At 36.4% G+C, this 6,000-nt stretch overlaps 1 long non-coding RNA gene across 1 annotated transcript in view; it reads right to left on the bottom strand.

Moving 5' to 3' along the window:
- The window catches only part of LOC135970812 (uncharacterized), a 43,364-nt gene extending 37,722 nt beyond the window's left edge, over positions 1 to 5,642 (bottom strand). Inside the window, exons 1-2 of the long non-coding RNA XR_010586661.1 lie at positions 5,411 to 5,642; positions 4,895 to 4,975 (exon numbers count right to left, since the gene is read on the bottom strand). This is a non-coding gene — a long non-coding RNA (uncharacterized lncRNA). The remainder of the gene's footprint in view (positions 1 to 4,894; positions 4,976 to 5,410) is intronic.
- Positions 5,643 to 6,000: the final 358 nt, after the last annotated feature.

Genomic DNA, 6,000 nt, shown 5'->3' on the forward strand with positions numbered 1-6,000 from the left:
TACAAAGAATACAATTGATGTCCTGGGCATTTCTAGCTCTCTATGATACTATACCATAATAACAGTCATAATGACATTTCACTATATATTGCCAACATGTCAGACATCAGACACTGCTATTAGGGGCCAGGTTGAGATCTCATTAAGCTTTTAAGAGGACCTTGGTATTCATTTATGATACTTAGGGCAGAAATTTAATTTTTGGTGTTTTTATCTGATTCTCTTTCATTAGCAAAATAAATATGCAGTTGATTTGTTAAAGAAAAAAACTGTTTTAATTGGCATTGCATGGTTTCTTTAAACAAAAAATAGATTTGAATGAAGACTAAATATACAGGTCATATTTTGCATCATTTCAATGGCTATCATTTCATGGTAGACATAGAAAAAAGATCTATTTTGCTACTACAGACAGTATCTACCCTAAGGTATTGAGTTACCACGCAATGATGCATATTTCCAAGGCTTTCAGCTTTACTAAACATCTGCTTTTCACAACCACATTTTAAAGGGAAAATCTAAGAGACAGAAAAAACATACAAAATCCCCAGGACAGGAAAAAATTTCCTTCTCATCTCTTCCATAAACCAGCCCCAGATTCCAAATTGAAACCACTGATCACGTGAAAACATTTTAAATATTGCTTTGTACCAGTCTCTTTTGTGAAGCATAACTCAGGGGTGAAGGTGAGTGTGGTTTTGAGAACATTTTGCAACAATCAGTGTTTCCAAAACAGAACAGAGGGTGGCCAAAGGGATCAGACAAACAAAACTCTTCTCCCTCTCTTCAAGGATCAAGCAAATCTGCTTTTTGTTTCCAATGTACACAGTGAGTTCTCAGGCTCCCGCAATGTATGGTGGTAGAGGAAGTGGAGTCACCCAGACAGAAAAGTCTGCAGACAAAACACTAGCTGTCAATGGAGTGAGAGATGCCACAGCCAGCCTACTCTTCCTCAGAGTAAACAGAAATGGCTCACTTAACGAAAGTCAAGCCACTTGCCCCCCTCCTTTTCACAGGTTGTGAAAATACTTTCCTGAAAAGTGGGGTACACTTCCTAATCCATGCTGTGAGTGATTCTCGTAGACGTCAGATCTTAACATAAGTCTCTTTCAGGAGGGTGTAACAAGAACCCTGCCTGGTTTATCAGATATATCTTTGTGAAAATATTTCCTCTGCCTTCAAAGTTCTTGAGTAACTTATACTAAAAAGTTTATCATGTTTTATATGTACTAGAAATTTCATTGAACAATACAAAGTCTTATTTTTAGTGATTTGAGACGGATACATACAATATAAAATCAGAGTAACATCCTATTATATGTTTACTTCATATTTGATTAGAAATATAATTATATTTAAATGTAATGCTGTAACAGTTATATAGTTATATCCGTTGTAGGATAATGATCCCAAAACAAAAGGATAAAGAGTTATGGAATTACAGGATAATTTTTAACCTAAAAATAGTTTGGTGGCCTTCAATTTCAGATTCTGCAATTTACCAGAAGAGGGAAAAGATGTTTCCTAAGGGCCTCAGGGATTCCTTCTATGTCATCAATGTCCCCTTTTCTACAGGGACATTTCAATGAATATGCAAACATGTTCTACAACCCTCCCACTATTTAAAAAATAATGACATCCTCAGCCCTTATATTTCCCATTAAGTACCACCATATTCATATACTACCTTCAGAGCAAAACCCACAGAGAGAGTTGTCTATAGAGTTTGTCATTACTTTCTCATCTCAAAAATCCTTCCTCCAGCCACTGCACTCAGATACCCATTTCCTACCATGCTGTGAAGGCTGCTGTTGCCATATTCTCAATGATCTTCACATTGCCATCACCTACTTTTGATCTGTGATCTATGTAAGAGAAAATTGGATATTCACTAAATATCAAAAAGATTGTAAATATCTTTTTCATTAACACACTTAGCCTGCTATTTGTGTGATAAAATTAGTTTAAAAATTTATAAGGGGTTTACTATTTATTGAACACTGTCAGACTCCAAAAGAATACTAAAAATCATTTTCCCAAATAAGATTTCTTTCTACTTAAAAATAAAATATGGACAAAAATGAATAATATATGCATGCTCAAGAGAATAAAGAACTAAAGGGAAGTACAGAGGAAGCCAAGTAGCTTAGGAAATCTTTCTGAAGTAGTTAAATTTTAAGCCAGGGTTAGAAGAAGATAGTCAAAGGGGAATAAATAAACTTCTTTACTAAACATTAAATTCCAAATACCGTACTATGATATTTTCATTCCATTAACTCCCATATTTTCTTCAAGACCCAGCTTATACAAAGACAATCTCTTTTGTCAGTTCTTCCCTGTCCCATACCTGAAGCATTCTATATTGTTCCACTTTGTACAAGGCATTATATTCATCAAATAATGAATCTGTCTGTCCCACGGGATTGTGAGCACTTCTTCCTCTTTCTACCTACAGTGACTACTTAGTGGAAACTGATGTTTAGCAACTCTCCAACAATTTGTTTCTGTATGACTCGATGCATACAACAACCCTGAGAAGAAAGTACTGCCGTTATTTATATTATGGAAGAGAAAACAGAGCATCCTAGAAGTTAGAGTATCCCTAACCATTAAGAAGCAAAACAACAACAACAACAACAACAACAACAAAACATACAGACACAAAAACAAAGATACAAAACAACAACAACAACAAAAATAGCTGGGCATGGTGGTGCATACCTATAGTACTAGCTGCTCTAGAGACTGAGGTGGGAGGATTGCTTGAGGCCAGGAGTTGGAGACTGCTGTGAGCTATGATCACACAAATGTACTCCAGTCTGGGTGACAGAGTGAGACCCCATCTCTAAAAATAAAAAATAAAAATATAAGCAGAGCTCAAACTCTCCAGGCCTTACGAAATGAAGCCCATGCCTGTTATACTATCCTATGTTGCCTTTTCAGCAAGTATTGCTGGAAAATAGCAGGTAACTGATTCCAGGGATATAGGCAGGAATTTGTAAATGACATGAGAAACAGAAATCAGATTGGCTTATTTAAAGCACGGCAACCCTACTGAGAAATAATGGAAATTATTGCTGCTTCTCACATTTTACCATAAATGTTCTCTTTCTCTTCTCTCTCTCTGCCTGCTTTCTGGGTGACTTCAATGACCTCCTTAAATTTAATTGTCATCTGCATACTGATGATTTCAAAATACATATCTCTAGTCTAGATTGCCCTTGTGAAGCTCTGAACCACATATCCATCTGCCTACTAGACATCTCTCTTAATGTTCCTACAGGCCACGTAATCTGACAGAGAAGCTTAAAGATCTCCATATATTTTTAAAACTGTCACATTTTAAGAATCAGACTGTATCAGTGTATCACTGAGGAAATTACTGGGATGGATGATAGAAGTTATGGGAATCAGTTTTGTTTCCATTACTATACAGTGAGATACTTAATACAGCAAAAAAAATCCCACCCTAATTGTCCTCTCGCTGAACTTTCAGGACATCTCATGCTCAGCTATGTTGTCTAATCACATCCTATTACTTGTCTTCCCTGACCATGTCCCATACTTTTATCCTTTGATGTTCCTGCCATGTTGTCTACACAGATAATACACCTGCTCATCCTCATGCTGTCAAAGTCCAGCCAGGAAAACAGAAACTACCATGGGTATTGCAATACAACACTGTAATATAGAGATTGGCTCACACATGCTCTGAAGTCCTAAAAAAAAGAAAAGCCAAAAGGTACTAAAACTCAAAACAGATAACTGCAGGAAACAGTTCCACTAGGACTAAGGGAATAAAATGATGGAGATTGAGAATACAGACCCTGGGAGTTTGAGGTAGGGGCTCATAGAGTTCATGATCAGGCCTTTGAAAAGAGGATGACACCTGGTGGCTGGGAACCCAGGGAGCTGAGATGGTGGACCCTGTGGAGGTGGAGGACATATCTAAGAGGAGCAGGTATCACTCAGCCACTGCTAGTACCTCTGAAGGAGCATAATGTGATTGGTGCTCAAGTCCAGAAAGAAACAAGAGGTTGCAATGTGTGCTTATTCGGCTTGTGTTTCAAACAGAGGTCTGTCTGAAACCAGTGCCTGATGCTTATCCTTACATAGCACCACATTTCCAAGTCCTTGTTTTTCTTATTTGTATTTTATTCTACACAGTTGCCAAAATACCCTCCCTAATAACAAAACCGTAATTATATTGCACCCTTTCCTAAATCTCTATAATCATTTCCTGTAGACTAAAGTTTTAAATATATACTCCTCTCCCTTGTGTCAATGGCATTCTAGAATTTTCTCACTTTTCTTCACTGCTTCCCTAAATGCCTTATTTGCCCCCATTGAACCCCATTCTTCCTTGAAAATGCAGCAGATTTTTTTTTTATCTTCAACATCTTATAGACCACAAATCTCAGCCTCGTATGATCCCTGAGTTTATTTTCAAAAAATAATGATACATATATGCAAAAACCACCTTGTCTTTAATTTTGTAGCAGCCACAACCAGCATGAATGAAATAGCTGCTGCACAATTAAAATTACCGAGTGTTATTGAAAATTAAGAAGCCTAATTTTAGCCAGTTAAAACTTAAGTGACAACTTAATGTGTAACTAAGACTGAAAGAATTTAATACTGTAAATGTAAAATTTTTACACCTTTTCTGATTTTCACGTACATGGTAGACTGGTTAAAAGGATGAGTTCTAAATTTTCAGCAATTCAACAACTAAGATTCTGATTTGGGGCCTCGTGCAGACACACTCAGTGGAGGAAGAGTTAACCGCATGTGAGTTGCAGCATTTCAGAAAATTCTAAAGCAATATTTTTCCTTTTTTGCTCTTTGAGTTGCAAAACTAGCTTTCAACAGGAAAAGAAAATTTGCTACTTACCCTTGGAAGGTGTCTTTTCTATGTGTGAAAATACTAAGGCGAAGATGTCAAATATTTCACATTTGCTTGAGCCTGTGAAATCTAAAGAGATGTGAGATTTTCTTGTTATTCAGATGATTCAGATTGGAGGTATAGGAGCTTCACCTGCCCATGTGGATCTCCTGGAGCTGCCCTATCATTTTATTTTTAAAAGGCAAATATTAAAGATTTTGCTCTTCTCTTTAAGATATAAAATTACTATTATTTCCCTTTATGTAGAAAAAAATAAAGGCCATCCTGGAACTATGAATTTGTGATGAAAACAGCAAATCTTATAAGACATTTAGTTGCTTAGAGCACTTAAAATCCAATTTCTTTGTATCGGTTCCAGACCAACTTCTGCACAATGAGTCTCTAAACACAAGTACTCTTTTTTTTTGGCTAGGAATTTGCCTACATATTCAAATTATGTCAACCTGTAATTCATTCAACCCCACATTCATTCCTTCACTCATTTAACCTATCGTCAGTGCTTACCTGCCACCTGCTCTATATTAATGCGTAATCCCTTGTGTTGTTTCTGGAACTCTTCCAATAGTTATGGATCATGGTGACAGTACACCACTCCATACACAGGCTGAGCACTTGTTCGCAGTGATGAGCTACATATGTTGGCCAATACCGTCACAGTTTGATGCTTCGGTTCCTCCTGTACCCTTGAGGAGATGGCATCTGGTCCAAATTTTGGGTCCTTTTGAAGATCCATGATAGGTAACTGTCATCTAGATAGCAAACACACTTGACTGGTCAATTAAGTATTCCAAAATCTAAGAAGTTTATGTAGGTGAGGATAATTAGTCATAAAAATAAACTCAGTATAATAAGCCTTAGGAAGTGGAACCTAGCCAGGATCTCATCTAATAAAAATAAATTAAGTTGAATTTTAAATTTTTAGAGGTTCAAAACAATCATTTACATAAAACTTTACTCGAGTTTGGGATTATGTTTTAATAATGTCTATAAAAGCAATGTTGACTTCACATTGTATTGAAACTTTTTCACTTTGAAGAAATCGGCTATTTAAAACACTAAGTAAGTAGCTCTCAATTTTCTAAGCCAGCTTATGC

This window comes from Macaca fascicularis, chromosome 5 (genome assembly GCF_037993035.2).
Source record: "Macaca fascicularis isolate 582-1 chromosome 5, T2T-MFA8v1.1".
Taxonomy (NCBI): Eukaryota; Metazoa; Chordata; class Mammalia; order Primates; family Cercopithecidae; genus Macaca; species Macaca fascicularis.